Source organism: Canis lupus, chromosome 33, assembly GCF_011100685.1.
Source record: "Canis lupus familiaris isolate Mischka breed German Shepherd chromosome 33, alternate assembly UU_Cfam_GSD_1.0, whole genome shotgun sequence".
NCBI classification, from domain to species: Eukaryota; Metazoa; Chordata; class Mammalia; order Carnivora; family Canidae; genus Canis; species Canis lupus.
Window position 1 is genome coordinate 30,991,354 of NC_049254.1, and position 16,090 is coordinate 31,007,443.

Below are 16,090 nucleotides of genomic sequence, written 5' to 3' on the forward strand. Positions count from 1 at the left end.
TTTTTAGAATCTGCAATTTGCCGTGAGGCCTTTCCTCATTCTCAATAGATACTCAGTTTTGCACCTAACATTCTATGCATAATTATGGACCAATACAATGGCAAGCTTTAGTCTCATAAAGCCAAGTCACACTTAGACCCCAAGGAAGTAATGCGCTGACTTCACAGTCTTCCCTCCCTTGTGTATCCTTCCGGAGCTTCCGGCCAGGAGTGAAATGGAGAATGGTGGCCCAAGCTGAAGATATCAGCCACTGCTAAGTAGTATGAAACCAGACTATGGAAGCCTTGAATGCCGACTCTGCTTGCATTTTATACGTAGAAAAATGAGATCTGAGTGACATGAAGACAGAGGTATATATTGAAGGAGCCCTCAATCTGGGGCCGTCACTCACCACCTGCCTGTGGCCCACCTGAAGCAAAGTCCTGCACCCACGTACAGGCAGGAAGAGCTGTCTGTTCCTTTTCTTCTCTTCTGGGGCCTGGGGGTGGCCCGTGCCCCCCCACAGGTCACAGGGGAGGCAGTGAACCAGAGTAGGAAGGCGAGCGGCAGCACCACCTCGGGGATGCGGCCCCTAATCCGAGGCTGCGGGGACACAGCCCTTCCGCCCGGACCGTCCAGTGTGTGTCCACCTTCCCTCCGCGCTGTGTGGAGGCCTTTAGTCTCCGTGTCACCCGGTCAGCCTCCAGGCGCTGCTCGGCCCGCAGAATCCATGGGCCTCCGGCCTCAGCACGAGGTGGAGGGGGGAGGCCAGGACTGAATTCCTCTCTCAGCTCCCCTGTGACCTTCCTGGGTAGTTGAAATCCCGGCCTCGCTTCCTGGATCGTCTCTGCTCGGCTGAGATCCCAAGAAATTCCAGAGGGACGCCCCCTTTCCTCGTCGCACACCAAGTGCCCTCTGGGACCGGCCTCTGCAGCGCCGCGTCCTCCCCCCGAGACAGGACCTCTGAGTGTGCTCCCCCGGAGCTGGCCTGCCCGAGGCCTTCCCGTCGGCCTGCCTGGGCGTCCCGGGCCCCTGGCAGCCGTGCTCCCGAGGCCGGGCTCACCTCCTCCGGCCGATGCTTCTTTCCTACTATTGCTCAGCTCTCCTCTCTCCTCGTCCTCCCGGTCACTCCCTGTCACTCCCCGCTGCCCCAGGCCCGGTGGGGTCTCTGTCCTGTCCTCCCGGTCACTCCCTGTCGCCCCCGGCTGCCCCAGGCCCGGTGCTGGACCAGGGCCTGCTGTAGCCCGCCCGCACGGCCGAGCGAGGGGCCTGCCACACATCACGCACTCCTCCCCTCAAAAGTGGTTCTGGGCACTTGGTGAAACGAACCCAAATCTCTTGGCCTGGCCCCAAGGACCTTACAGTGAAGCACACAGGTGACCGTGGGGCGCTAAGTGCGTAACTGTGTAGGTATTGCTTGCTCCCGCCCTCCCCCCGCAGGAAGCCCAGGGCTCTGGGGAGGTGTTGGCCAGAGGATCACCTGCCCGCGTCTCCCAGCGCTGCCTCCGCTGCCCCCCGCCGCCAGGCTCGCTGTTCTCCCGCCCCCATCTGCACTGCACACGTAGGCCCCCCACGGTCCCTCCCAACCCAACAGTCACTCCTTCCCAACTGCTGTCCGGGGCTCTGGGCACGCGCACACTCACGCCACTTGCACCACGAAGACCTTCCTGCTTCTCTCTCTGCCCTTCTTCTGCCCCAGGGACCAACCCCGTCTGGGAGCGAGCGCCCTCAGCCCGGCCTCCGCGGACACCTGTCACCCGTCACCCGCTGCCTGGCGAGGCTTCGCGCGGGGCTCGGCGGCAGCACCGGCCTGCAGCGGGCATTCAGGAATGGGGCAACGCACACACCTGCCCGTCAAAGCATGAGAATAGCTCCTCTTGTTATGGGGAAACCTATTTTTAAGTTACACCTACACGGTCCATGATTACTTTTTTTATTGTAAAAACTCGAACAATATGGATGAAACTAACACTCCCTTTGCTGTCCCCAATCCCAGTCCCCTCCCCATTTACATACTTTTTTTTTTTTTTAAGATTTATTTATTTTATTGTAGGTGGGCTCGATCCTAGGACCCTGACCTCATGACCGGAGCAGAAATCCAGGCATCCGCTTAACTCACTGAACCACCCAGGCGCCTCCCCTCCATCTACACACTCGTACAATAGGGGTATAATACGGTTTTGTGGGATTTTGTTTACAACAGTGACTTACTTACTATATAAATGATTCTGCAGCTGGCTTCCTTCTCTTTACAGTATGTCACAGATATCTTTTCATTTTTCTTTACATTCGGTAAATGGTACCTTGTGCTTTCTAACGGCTGCAAGATTCCGTAGCTGGGTGTGCCGCAGCTTATTTCACCCCTCCCTTATTCACGGATCTTTACGTTATTGCCCATGTTTTGCTGTGAGCATGCCTCCTTGCACACACGTGCCTTTTTCTAGAATAAGGATGAAAAAAAATAGAATTTCTGAGTCAAAAGAAAAGCACTTTTACAATTGTCTGTGATTCAAACCAAAAACATTGCATTAGATATTGTCAATTTGACTCCCCCCAAACCTTTGCCGTGGTTTGATGTTATAAATCTTTAACCGTTTGGCCAATCTGATGGGAGAAAAATGACATTGTGTTGTAATAATGTGCATTCCTCCATTTGCTCTTGACCATTTATTTGGCTTTGATCATTATCCTTTTCCCAACTGGGCAGTTGTCTTTTTCTTATTGATTTGTAGGCTATCTTTACAATTCTGGACATTAGACAACTATTTTCTCTGAATTGGTTGCTTGCCTTTTAATTTTCTTGAGGGTGCCTCATTTGCCAAAGCTATTTTCTTTTTGATCCGACCTTGAATTTTCCTCAGTATATATCTGAGTCCCAACACTCTGTGAAACACTCATCCATCCTCTGAGTGTGTGAAGTGTATCTTTTGTCAGATAGTGAAATTTCCTACCCACATGGATCTGCTCCTGGACTTTTAAATTTTCGCTGTCATTTTAAGTATGTTTCTCTTAAACAGTGTTAAGATAGATTTGAGGTTTTTTTCCTAGCCCAGTCTATAGATTCTGTTTTTCTAAACAGAGAATTCAGTTCATTCATCCTTTGCCTAATAACGATTATACTTGATTCGCCTCCTTATGCTTGTGATGATTCTCTTTCTTTTTCCTTTTCTTTGATTTTCCTAGTTTGCTCAAATTGCTGTTACATTCCACCCTTGCTAACGTGGGCGTTCCGATGTACTCTTTCCATCTCGTTAATAGTTATCTCCCCTTTTGTTTTCAGGTGCCCTTCTTCTTTACTATTACAGAAATGCTATTGTAGGAAATGAGGGGTGCCCAGGTGGCTCAGTTGGTTAGGTGCCTGCCTTGGCCTCAGGTCATGATCTCAGGGTCCTGGGACCCTATGGGTCTATGTTGGGCTTCCTGCTCAGCGGGGAGCCTGCTTCTCCCTGTCCCTTTGCTGCTCCCCCTCCCCCTCCCGCTCTCTCTCTCAAATAAATAAATAAAGTCTTGAAAAAAAAAGTTTTTAAAATTAAAAGAAGGGAAAGGAGATGTTTGTCTCCCACTTAGATACTCTGTTCCCTTATTATATCTCTCCCCTTAGGTGCTTCTTCCCTCCACCAATGAGATATTCAGAATACTTTCACTTTCCCCATTTTCTTCTCTTTATCCCAAGAGCCTGTAAGATGCTTTTACTCTGCATACCCTGCCTCTAACTTTTAGATTTTGCTGAAATTGCACAGTACTTTTCTTTCTAGATCTTATTAGCATTTCCTTTGCAGTATTTCACCTCTATTTTAAGAATCCTTATTCAGCATTACACATTTTCACAGTCTATTATTATCCATTTGTATCAAACTATATATATGTGTGTGTATGTATCTATGCACACATCTACATATGTGTGTGTATTTGCATAGGTTATATATATATATATGGGGGCATACATAGTTAAACAGGATTTACCCATCATCCTGTTTCCTCTCTTCTCTGTCACAAATCATTTGGTTTTAGTTGATATCTTTTTAAAACTAGTTTCTTCAGGGAGTCTTATAATTTTTGAATCCATGCATATTTATAAATGTGTGTGTGTGTGTGTGTGTGTGTGTGTGTGTGTGTGTGTGTTTCAGCTCTCATGGTTGAGTGACAACTTGGCTAGGTGTAGGATCTCTGGGCTGCTGTTCTTTCACATTTCCTTGACCCCAAGAGTCTGTAGATATTTGTCCACCATCTTATTTTGTTCTCTAGGATTCAATTAGTCCCACGTTTGATCTCCTAGAACTGCCCTCAAAATTTCATGATTGCAATTCTTTGTATTTTTCTGTGGTTGGTGATATTTCTCCCACTTTATCTTCCAGGCCAAACCAATTCGAGTCTCCTCTATACCTTTTCTCTTAAATTATTCTTTTTTTTTTTTGCCTAAAAAAAGCATGTTTTTTTGGTTTCAGGATGTTTTCCTTTAGGGTCTTTTTGTTGTTAAAGTTGTCATCTTTCACCTCTGGTGGCTCTTTAGATGCCTGTTCTGGATATTTGGGACATTCCTCTCCTTGGGGCGGCAGGTCTCTGGGGTATGTTGTTTACTTTCTTTGCCTGCTCCCTGCGGCTCAGTGGTCGGAAGGCTGATGGTTGTGGAGGAGACAGACAGACAGGTAGGCAACTCCTGTTGACGTCACGGGAGGAACTCAATGCTCCTGGGTCTCAAGGTCCCAAAGATGTTGCACCCTTGGCTCACCTGTTGGGTCCCTCCTTAGCTTCTTAGAGGCAGGGCGAGGGGTGGGATGGGGTGGGGACTCGGCTGAGTACATGTGGCCAGAGTCGTGCTTCCTGCAGAACCTCACATGAGGCTCTCTTAGGGAGAGGGAGCCCTGCCTCAACTACTTGTTTGCCGCAGGCCTTGGCATGCCTGGCAGCCCTCTGCAGCTACTGGGCCCAGAAGAGGTGTGTGGGTGGCACAGGAGTCACATGGAAGGCAAGGGGTCAGAATCCCCCCTTCACTCTTTCCCAAGCTTCTCTGGTGTCTTTGTGTGCTCGGTCTGCCTCGGCACAGTGTTAATCACCATAGCATCCAAGTCAAATTTGCTCTCCGGCAACGCATGTCTTCCCACTTTCCCATGTCCCTTTGCTTCTCTTTTTCACATTTCCTTGGCTCTGTCTTTGCACATCCTCTTCCTGAGGAATATTAGAATCATCCTGTCCTTCCTCAGAATAGCTTCCTTTTGACTCTTTTGGAAAAACTGAACTAAATTTAAAGACAAATAAAGAAAAGATGGACATCACTCCAAGATTACATCTTCCCATCCACGAACAAGATAACTAGATTTATTCAGGACCTAATTTATATCCTTTAGTAAAGTTTTATGGTATTTTTTAAAAAGATTGTATTTAGGGATCCCTGGGTGGCACAGCGGTTTGGCGCCTGCCTTTGGCCCAGGGCGCGATCCTGGAGACCCGGGATCGAATCCCACGTCGGGCTCCCAGTGCATGAAGCCTGCTTCTCCCTCTGCCTATGTCTCTGCCTCTCTCTCTCTCTCTATCATAAATAAATAGAAAAGTAAAAAAAAAATATATTGTATTTATTTGTTTGAGAGAGAGAGCACAGGAGGGAGTGAGTGCATGCACAGGAGTGGGGGGCGGGGGAAGCAGGCTCCCCCGAGCAGGGATCCTGATGCAGGGCTCCATCCAGGACCCTGGGATCATGACCTGAGCTGAAGGCAGACACAACCCACTGAGCCACCCGAGCACCCCAGGTTTTATGGTATTTTTAATACAAACTTTGCACATTTCTTTTTAAGCTTATTACTAGATTTTAAAAGTAAATTCTGTCGGTATTATGAAACGTGTTTATCTTTTTGTCGTAGAAAATTCGGAGTACTGTCAGAAGTAAGCAGAATGGTAGAATGAACACTCACGTGACCATCCCTCAGCTTGAAAATATTTTTCTTGTAAATTTTTAATTGTGGTAAATCACATGACATAAAATCTACCATCTTAAAAAAAAAAAAAAAAAAAAAAAAAAAAAAAAAAAAAAAAAAAAAAAAAAAAAAAAAAATCTACCATCTTAACAATTTTAAGCGGGCAGTTTAGTGGTGTTAAGAACATTCCCACTGCTCCACGAGCAATCTCAAGAACTCTCTCAATCTCCAAAACTGAAACTCTTTACCCATGAAACAACAACTCCCCATTTCTCTCCCCCCAGCCCCCCCAGCTCCTGGCAACCACCACCCTCCTTTCTGTCTCTGTGAATTTGATGACCATACGTGCCTCTTGTAAGTGAAGTCAAGCAGTATTAGTTGTTTTTGTGACTGGCTTATTTCGCTTAACATCCGTCCTCAAGTTCCATCTGTGCTGGAGCCTGTGCCGGGACATCCTGCCCTGTTGAGGCTGAGTAATATCCCATTGCATGCATATACCACATTCTGTTTGTCCTTCATTTGTCAGTGGACACGTGAGTTGCCTCCACCTTTTGGGTTTGTGACTAATGTCCTCACCCAGCTTTAGCAATTATCAACTCAGAGACAACCCAGTTTCATCTGTAATCCCACCGCGTTCCTCTTCCATGTTATTTGGAAGCAAATCTGAATGGAGTAATTTATAAACTATATTTTCTATTTGGTTGAAGTTTATTCCCCGGGAGGATCAGAGCCTGGAAACCGATCCTAAATCACCCTCAATAGCTTAAACTGCTTGGCATAAAGGTGAAGTACAAGTGATGTGGGAAAGCTGCCACAGAAAGGGTGGATGAGGAAGGGGAAGTAGGTCAGAGTGGCTAAGGCTTGTCACATGTGCATGAACTTCTACTCTTCCTTACCGTCACCCTCTTCTATTTCAGACGTTTTGTCCCCGAGCCAAGTTTGGGAGGACTGAAGCAGGGAGGAGTCCAAAGCTCACAGACCACTGTGACCATCCTGGTTTGGGGGGGCTCGAGGAAGGCTCTGCAAATCATCCACTTGTCTATAAGCGGGGTATGTTGCGTTGGCAATGCTAGGGCTGGAGTCAAGCTATGCCTTGAATTTACTGATACTGCCTTGGGAGCCAAGGTCTATTCCTGTAGAAGAGATTAGTAGAAATTCTTCAGGAAGAAATTGGCTGCCTGTGAATGCCAGCAGGCGTCACGACTAGGTAACCTCCCAGAAACAAGGGTTCTGATGTTCATATCACTTTAAAATCACATTGAGCACCCAGGTATGGCAATTTAATTTAAGTAAATTAACTTGGCCTCTGTTGAGTCATACTCCAGGGCAGACCCTCTCTGCTGGGACTTACCTTAGTGGTGTGACATCCCTTTGCCCTCGTTACCTTGAGAAATGGGATCTTGTGCTAAGGGATCGAGGCAATAGCCACCCTGAAACAGCCTGTGTTTCTCTTCACAGCAGCCTTGGAGAAAACAAACAGGGGGAAACAAACTCTTGCCCTCTCTTAAAGTCTCCTTTCCTTATGATTCCCAGTATTCTCTTCCTAACTGCACCATCATAAATATCCATTTATTTCCCCACGGACAGCTCAAACTTGGGCTAGTTTACATCTAAAGGCAATCATCGTCGCTGCAGAAAATCTTTTGGTCTCTTCCCAACCAGGCGAGTGGCCCTGACGTCTTTCTGCTCCATTGACCTGAGATTTCTCTCCGCCCTTATGAGGAGCATCAGTAAGTGTGGGCTAGTCCAGGGTTTGGTCTTGAATATTGCTGAACAGAAGCTAAAGCAGCTGGGGCCTATTTGCCCCCTGAGCAATTAGTAGGCATGTGTCCTGAGTAGGTGACGTGAAGCTGCTCTTGGGTGTCAGAGACACAGCATCCTGCCCTGCAGACTCAGGATCTACCTCGTTCTTCCACCAACTTTCTGATAAATGTGAACCTATTGCTTCTTCTTTGGCCTCAGTTTTTTTGGTAAAATCAGGGGATCGAACTGGATGGCCCCTTCTAGCTCTGAGGCTGTGAAAAAAGTCACAAAACCTGGACATCAGAAGCACCGGTGTGGCTCTAGACCCTAACTCAGAGACTCATAAAGGCCACCAGGGCCAAAGATAGACCTGAGAAGGAAGTGGGAGTTCCTGGTGGGGCTTCCCAAGATGGGCTCCGGAAGGTGTTCCGGCAAGTATGAGAAAGAGATCGGAGTGCCTGGGACAGCAGGTGATCCAGCCTGGGTTGGACGTGGCTGGGCTACCTTAGGAGGACTTGCTCCTGACATTGCACGGATGGAGCTGGGATAGCTGTAGACCTGAAGTCTGAGGTAGAGCTGAGGTCATAAAAGCAAAGAATTCTTTTTCTTTCTGCATACAGACAGCTGTGGAGATCGACTAGCATCCAGGATCAAGAAAAGGCTGCAAGATTTAGAACCTAAGAAGGAGAATGAGATAGCAAGTGCAACAAGGAATGTCCAGAAGAGAACAACAACGGTTCCCCGCGTATTCTAAAGCAGTGGTTCCTCAAGGCTTCACACACATCAGGGGCTCCTTTAGGGCTTGTTAAAACTCCAGAGTGCTGGGCCCACCCCTGGAGTTTCTGATTCAGTTGATGTCTGGTGGGATTGATAATTTGCATTTCTAGCAAGTTCCCAGGGGCTGCTGATGCTACAGGTCCAGAGGGGCCCCCTTTGAGAATGACTTCACTGAAGAGATTGGGAAGAGACGCCAAAGGGTGACGGGAGTGGTGAAGAGCTCACCTAGCAGTTCTGTTCTTTACCGATGTGTGCAAGTCACGTAGCGTTTCCAGGCCTGGTTCTTCGTCTATTAAGTGGGATTGATAATAAATGAGGGGTTAAGAGTTGGTCCATGTAAATAACTTGGAATAGTCTCTCGCACAAAGTAAATGCTCTGTAAATGTCCGCTATCTGCGCCTCTCAATGTGATGGCCGATGAATGTAAAGCCTCTGACCCATGTAAAGGGCTCAACGGTGCTAGTTTATATGTATTAGGTGTGTGCTCAGACACGAGCAAAATAAGCCAACTAGAGTGACTTGGACAATTAAGGATCTTTTCCCTCCTGTGACAAGATGCCCAGGGTTGAGTGGTCCAGGGCTGGTGCGGCAGCTCTGCAAAGGCCTCCTGGGGCCCCTGGGGTGGGGTGGGGGGGTTCTACTGCCTCAGTGCCTGACTTGCTCGGTGCAGCTTTGTTCTCATGGTTGAAGGATCCTGTAGCGCCTCTTGTAACCATCTCTAGTTGCCAGGAATGTAGGTTTAGTATTTTAGATGTCTAGACTATGCTGGAGATGACAAGACAAAGGAGGTTGAAGGGGGGACATTGAGAGGTTCAGCCAGTGTCTGCCATTTGATGGTTCAAAGTTTGAAAACCATGGCATATTCAGTGACCACGGCATTTTCACAATCATCCCATGCCCTTAAGTGACTGTAGTGTGTGTGTGTGTCAGAGAGAGAGAGAGAGAGACTTTGCTATTATTCACTCTTGTTTCGTAGGATAACTGGTAAGTAGGACTTTTCTTCCTCACTCCTGCGTCTCCTGTCCATTCCCCGACTGGAGTTTCCCCAGGTTCATGATTTTCTTGACTACTCCCTAGACCAGACACCATCTCGGCATTGGAGACAGACTGCACTCGAGGCCGATCTGTAGCCCAGCTCTATGAAGCTTACGGTCTAGCAAGAAAGACATTAAAAATCAAAATTAAAAGCCATTAAAATCATTTTTAAAAATTCCTGAATAAGACTTGTCCAAAAAATTGAACCGAATATGGTTTATCTGATTAAAAAAAAAAAAAAAATGAGTCAATTGGCCATTAGACATCCTCCCAAAACCCTTTTTTGGAATCCCTAGTTCTGCATGCTCAACACCCAGTGGGCCCTCAAAACACATTTGTTGAATGTTCAGTGGTGTTCCCTCTTCAAGTTCCTTATTTGAGCTCTTTTCCCAGAGTTAATGAGCTCTTTGGGGTCAGAGGGCCTGGCTGATTTATATCTGCCTCCTCAGGGCCTAGTGCAGCGCGCCGGCACACAGTAGGAACTCAGGAAATGTTTGTGGAATGGAACAGAACCAAGTTTATGTCTCAGTGAAGATGGCCAAATTGGCGATTGGGCGCAAATCCATTCTGGGCGTGTCCTCTCCGGGTCACTGCCCTGTGATTAGAGACGTGAGTTCTTTTAAACCTCGTAAACTTTTTTTGTGTGAAACCACAGCCTCATCCTGGCACCAGATGTACACAGCTTGTCCCTGTGAGGTCACTGCAGAGGGAGATTAACTCCGAGGGCCTGGGCAGGTTTAAATATCCCTGAGTGTGTGCGGCATGTTACGCGGCCTGGCTTCCTCTCAAGCTGCCCTGTCGCCCTTGTCTCTGCAGAAGCAGTCGCCGTGGGTGGAAGTCTTGTCCCCCCTGGAAGAAGTAATGGGGACTCTAGATGGAGATGGGTCAAATGTCTTGTCTTCCCCTTGTATCTTCTTGTTTCGGAAGATTTCTCTGGCCTGAGAGATGGAAGGCACATCAGGCCCCCGCTCACTGCTGAGCCAAAGAGGTGCTAAATTTGGGAGGATGTCGGTGGGGGGGCGAGGAGGGGGTGACTTCTCTCTCCCTTCTCTCCTCTCTTGACTCGAGATCAAATCTGGTGGAAAAAGTGTTCTATCACAACGAGAATCATAGCAGTTTTATCCCAATTCAAGGAAAAGAAAAAATAATACAATTTTATCAATTGTACATTTTTCTTCCCTACGTTTTCCTTCAGCTTTCCACGTCTTTTTTTTGGCTTTCATTTTTGACCACTGGTAAGATGAAGGCGCAGCAAGTGGGAACATGTTTCGAGGCGCCGCAGCCGTCCCTGGGGGCCTTTGCTCCCTGGACTAATTGGGAACAGCGTTGCCCGCGGCCGCGCTCAGAAGCCACCTGCTGCCTGGGGCAGGGAAGGGAGGTCGGCCTGACCCGATGCTTAACCGCATCCCGATGTTTCTCTGTTCTGATCCACCCGCGGAAAGGGTCCTCAGGAAAAGGACCATCTCCGCTTGATGCAACATTTTCGTTGGGTGCAGAAATGGGGCAACATGCGGTTTGGCGTCTGACAGTCCTAGGCTCTAATCTCAGCTGTTCTACTCACTAGTTACGACTTTGGGCAAGTTACTTAATGTCCCTGAGCCTCAGTTTCTTCTTCTGTAAAATGGAGAGGCGACTACGCACTGGGGTTTTTGGTAGGACTAAGGTCACTCACGAAGAGCGACCGGCCGTACCCTGACTTCCTGCTCTGATTTCTATGCTAGTGGTTGGGAGGCCGCGGCCGGGGGTGTGAGTGTGCAAAGTCGGAAGCTCCGGCGCCTGTGGCCTTCACAGCGATCCGGGCGGGGGCCCTGCGTTGTGTCACCCGTTAAAGTCTCCAGCCTTGGAGGCCCGGTGGCTCAGCGGTTAGCGCCGCCTTCGGCCCAGGCCGTGACCCCGGGTCCCGGGATCGAGTCCCGCGTCGGGCTGCCTGCACGGAGCTGGCTTCTCCCTCTGCCTGGGTCTCTGCCTCTCTCTGGGTCTCCCTGAATAAATAAATAAAATCTTAAAAGAAAACAACGTCTCCATTCTTTATCCATTTTTCAGCCACAGCTTTGCTCCTTTGCACTCAGAGAAGCAGCGACCTGCGGCTCTCCCGCTGGCATCTCGTTCAGACGCTGGTCTCGGGTCTTTCCTGCCACCGGGAAAGAGCAAGGGGCACAGGGTGGGAGCACCAGGCTCCTGGGGGGACCTGGCTGGTTGAGGGGCACCGGACACCGCCAGGCCCTTCCTCCCTTCCTGGGGCGGGGGGTGCTGCTGTCGCCGGAGGGAGCCCAGCTCTGCACGTGGGCACCCCGGGCCCCACTGCGGCGCCAGGACAGCACCGGCCACGAGCCACCTTGCTCATCCCCTGGGCCCCGGGGCTTTGGTCCCGCTGGACGTCTGGTTGGGACAGTGTCCCTGCAGGACGAGGACAGCGGCAGGGAGGGCTGGTCAGGAAGAGAGACTGAACCAGGGAGACCTCACCTCAAAGAGGGACAGCGAGACAGAGGCACGCACAGAGGGAAGGGGGGGACAGAAATACGGAAAAGGCACAGAGGGCCGGCGGGGTGGGAAGAGGGATCCGCAGCAGGAGCGCGCTGCAGACAGCGGGACAGTGGGACAGCCGGGGGGTGCGGGGGCTGCAGGGCCAGGCCAGGCTGGGCGGGGCAGGCAGTGGCAGTTCTGCGGGGACGTGCGGGGACGTACGGGGACGTGCGGGGATGTGCGGGCAGCCAGTGGCCCTCATCACCAGAAGTCCTGCTCCCAGGCCACGTGCGGGCCTGGCGGGGGACGGGGAGGACCCGGGGGCCGGGCGGCTCAGGGGCTGGGGGCGTGTGTCCACCTGCAGCCGCCGGGATGTCACCCCAGCGGGCGCCCAGGTGGGGTCCTCACCCAGGGTAGCGCACGCTGGCCGGGCCGGGGCCGCCGGCACCCCAGGGACAGAGGGGACAGAGAGGCCAGAGCAAGGGCCACCCCGGGCCACCCACATTTCCCGCCACAGTCAGCTGGGAACCCGGCGGTTTCAGCGGGGGACCCCCAAGGTCCCCCCGAGTCAGGGGCTCTGGGCGGGGCCCCCAAACAGCCAGGCCACTAGGTCACTGAGGGCCCCAGTCCCAGAGGGGAGCCCTGAGCCCCGCTGCCGTCCCTGTCCTCCCTGCAGGGCCTCCCCCCGGGGCTCGGCCGGGCACCCCCTCCCTCTGCTGGAGCCCAACGCTGCCCCCTGGACCCTGGGAGGTAGCAATTGGGATTTAAACCAAACCACCGGGCAAACCCAAGCCACTTGGGGATTAGGACAGGGAGGCGGGCAGGCTCTCAGGATGGGGTGGCCGGCGCCCGCCCTCCGGGCCTTGAAAAAGCTGAAATGACAGAGAAGGTCTTGCCTGTCATCCCCAGCATGTTAGACAGGCCTAGCACCCCACAGAAAGGTCCAGCTTGAGGCTTCCCTTCGCAATCAGACCTCCCAGGCTTCCGCTGGGTGCGTGCGGGCCACCCAGCCCAGCACGCAGGCCAAAGGCACAAGCATGGGGCTCCAGGGGGGCCCAGGGGGGGCCCTGGGGGACAAAGGGTATCATTGGACCTTGAAGCTGCTCATCGCTGACCTATGGGAAAGCTACTTCTCTGAGGTGTGTGTCTTAGATCAGCCCTTTGCTGAAATCTTACTAATACTGGTACAGAAAGTGCATGGGCCTCTGTTTTTTAAGATTTGTTTATTTATCTGAGACAGAGAGAGAGGTCTGTGGGGAACAGGGCAGGGAGAGGGAGAGGGTCCTCAAGCAGACTCCATGCTGAGCATGGAGCTCAATGTGGGGCTCGATCCCAGGCCCCTGAGATCGGGGCCTGAGCCCAAATCCGGTCAGCTGCTTAATGGACCGAGCCACCCAGGTGCCCTGCATTGGCCGCCAGAGCCTCTAAAGCATAGGGAGGTCACACATTCCTGTCCTGCTGTTCAACCGCTCCGCCGTCACCTCGCAGGCAGATCTTACTCCTCCGTCACTCACGGACTCATTCATCGTCCCAGCCATTCAAGTAAGACTCTTGAATGTTGAGGCCAGGGCCCGGTGGTGGAAGTTGCTGTTCAGGACCCAGAGGTAGGTAAGCGTGTACTCTACCCTCCGCCTCCGAGAGTTCACAACCCATCTGAGAAGAGTAGGTGGGTGGTTAGAGGACCAAGAGATTCCAGAGGAGGAGCTCTCGTTTGCTTCTGCTTATATCTTGCCTCCTCTGAAGGGATGCAGTGAACTCCGCGGGGGTACTGACTGCCACAGCACAGCCTTGAGGGAATAAAAGTAGGATCTAGAGGCTGATGTGCAGCAGAGCAATGCACAACCTGTGCAACTGTTCATGAAAGCCCTGCTGCTGATCCAGGCAAGGTATTTACCATGTGCTGCTCGGAGGAGCAGAAACAAAGGGGTGGGAGGCTGTGAGGAAGGAAGTGAGGGACACATGTTCAAGGAGGTCAGGTCCAAATGAGTCTTGCCAGCCTGTAATCAGGAAACCAGCCCAAGAGTCAGGAGCTGGGAATAGGGAATAGGTCAGGGCAAAGAACGGCACATTGCGTGGGCAACAGGCAATGGTTTGGCCAGAGTATTGAGGGCTGCTTCTTATGGGGTTTGACTTTCTGGTTCGGGGACAGGTGCATGAGGAATAAGAAGAAATGGTTTGTTTTGGGGATGGTGTCTTTTTTTTTTTTTTTTTTTCTTTTTCTTTCTTACCTACAGATCTGCATGGCAACAAGGGCAAGACCCAGAGCTAATAGTGGAAGTCAGAGGGGTCGGGCTGCAGCCGAACAAAGAGGAGACGCCAGCACAGCCGGAGAGCACTCGTAATAGAAGGGGCTGCCCAGGGGATGGTGGGCTCGGTCACTTAAGCTGCTCGGACCCAGAGGGGCTGGGGCTCCAGGCAGGACTGGCAGGGTGGGGGTGGGGGTGGGGGTGCCTCCTGGGGCTCTGAGGGGCCCTAACTGCGAGGTACTGCAGTGTTGAGTGCTGTGTCTACCACTGAGCACCAGGACGCTCGGAGGCTGCTTCACAGCTTGTGGAAAGGGCCTGACTCAGTCGGTGCCTGCAGCGTGTGTGTGGATTCTTCTGGTTCTTTGATTTACTTAAGCAAAGATTTTCTTCCGCCCTTTCTCAGATCTCCAGCCTAATGAAGCACGAAATGAGCCAGGGTCCGGCATGGAGCCGGGAGGAGGAGCGTCATCTCTGGCTGGCCCCCGGCCCAGAGCATCAGGCTGGAAATCTTTCCCGAGTCCCATGGTGGGAGGCGGAGAGGAGGACAAGACAGAAAATATTATCTAAACCAAGTGTCCGGCCACGTCCCCGTCGGAGCCATAAGGCCGCACGATGCGTCCGCGTGGGTTGGAAGCAGGCAGCCCCTCCTCTAGGTGGACACAGCCCCCACGCTCGCGCCGTCCTATGCCCTGGCCCCTGCCCTGCCCCCTCCGAGCGCATCGCCCGTGTGCTGCGGGCTCAGCACGACACGGAGGAAACTGGATCAATTAATGAGACTGAGCGGGAGGCTCCAGAGACAGCTCTGGATCAGAATCCACCATCTGGAAGACAACACCACACTAAGCCAGTGTCTGATATGAAGACTGAGGTCTTGGCCCTTCTGGGCCTTTCTCAGAGCCACAGAGCACAGGGAAGGCTGAGGACAGAGAGAGAGACAGAGAGAGAGACCTTCCAGGAACAAATCCCCAGATGACTTCCTCCCTCACTAGCTCATTAAATGCGCTTACTCCTCGACTTGCACTTAAATACTTACACATTAAATAGTGTTTGATTTATGCATATGTTTAATACACGCCTTTACTGTCTGTCCATAATTCCATTCTTTGTCTTGAATTCTAAGCTCCTAGAAAAGTGCCGACTCCTACACGATTAATATTGCTCGGTAAAACGCCTGGCACATTGCCACCCGGTGCTTTTAGACAATTGTAATGATGGTAAAGTTTAAATTTCCCACCCTGGGCATCCCGGACCTTCCATCCTCTGACCAGCCCAGCCCCTCAGCCCACTCCCTTCCCCACCGCCCAGTATTCAGCTTCATCATCCTGTGCGACAACCGAAATGTCCTACATTGCTTGGGCACCGCAAGGCCTTTCTTTCATCTGTACACCCCGCCCCTCTCCTCCTATCCCTGTGTGTCCATCTAACCTTTTTTTTTAATTTTTTTTATTTATTTATGATAGTCACACACACAGAGAGAGAGAGAGAGAGAGGCAGAGACACAGGCAGAGGGAGAAGCAGGCTCCATGCACCGGGAGCCCGACGTGGGATTCGATCCCGGGTCTCCAGGATCGCGCCCTGGGCCAAAGGCAGGCACCAAACCGCTGCGCCACCCAGGGATCCCCATCTAACCTTTTTTGAAGGTGAACTGTAACACTCTTCCCCATGAAGCCTGTCCTGATTCCTCGTGCAGGAGTGAGCCGGCGTTTTTCTCTCCCATGCAAATCCATATCATTACTAGATTAGCCAATGGCTGCTTCCCCTGCTAATCTGGGGTTCCCTGAGTGCAGAGGCTGTGTCGTACCCAACTCCCTCCCCACGGTGTTCGCTACAGGGCTGAGCACCTGGTATTTTAGCTCTGCAACCTGGACAAGCCCTGTCCCCGCTCTGAGTCCCAGTTTGCCCAACAGTACACGAGGGGTTGGATGAGGTGATCTCTAG

At 51.4% G+C, this 16,090-nt stretch overlaps 1 long non-coding RNA gene across 1 annotated transcript; it reads left to right on the plus strand.

The window, feature by feature from the left end:
• Positions 1–1,950: 1,950 nt before the first annotated feature.
• LOC111093746 lies at positions 1,951–8,855 on the plus strand. Its single transcript, XR_005383434.1, has 4 exons — positions 1,951–2,146; positions 6,806–6,938; positions 7,551–7,618; positions 8,252–8,855. It is a non-coding gene; the product is annotated as an uncharacterized LOC111093746 (long non-coding RNA).
• The last annotated feature ends 7,235 nt before the right edge of the window (positions 8,856–16,090 follow it).